This window comes from Mesitornis unicolor, unplaced genomic scaffold (assembly GCF_000695765.1).
Source record: "Mesitornis unicolor isolate BGI_N332 unplaced genomic scaffold, ASM69576v1 scaffold32270, whole genome shotgun sequence".
Classification (NCBI taxonomy): domain Eukaryota; kingdom Metazoa; phylum Chordata; class Aves; order Mesitornithiformes; family Mesitornithidae; genus Mesitornis; species Mesitornis unicolor.
Window position 1 is genome coordinate 1 of NW_010158136.1, and position 659 is coordinate 659.

Below are 659 nucleotides of genomic sequence, written 5' to 3' on the forward strand. Positions count from 1 at the left end.
ACAGAGGCTTCTACTCTGTCATCAAGCAAAAGATGAAACAGAATCAAATTCCTGAAAAGATACATAAATTTTCCTCAATTAAGTAGACAGTAAAGAAAATAATACCGAATTGCGTAGAAGACTGCACAATTTCTGGTCTTTGCACATATTTCTCTATTTTTTTTGGCCAGCACAATTGAATTTTTTAAAAAAATTAAAAATCAGAACTTCAAATGGACTAGCTCTTCCTGCAAAGTAGTATTTATAAGAAAATAACATAGACATTTTTAAAATAGCTCTAATTATAAGAGAAATTATATTTATTGCAGCAAAAGTCAGGTCTCCTTTGGGATGGACTTAGAGTAATGGATGGCTAGGTCTTTTAATTTATCTAAGTCGTGCAGCATTAGAAAAGCAAATTCAACATATTTACACATGAAGATCTGTGGTCATTTTTTAGAGGGCTGACGTGCTCATACATCAAAGGGGCTTGACCTTTGGAGCTCACTGCCTATCTATCAGTGTGAACTAATGCCTGCTTGCCGCTCACTCCCTTTGGAGACCATGGAAGGGAATATGGTATGAAAAGTAAAAGGGAAACACAGACGTGGAATATAAAAACACTGGAAAGATGAACAGATTTTTTTATTTTTATGTAGAGATATCCATGTTTTCCCTAC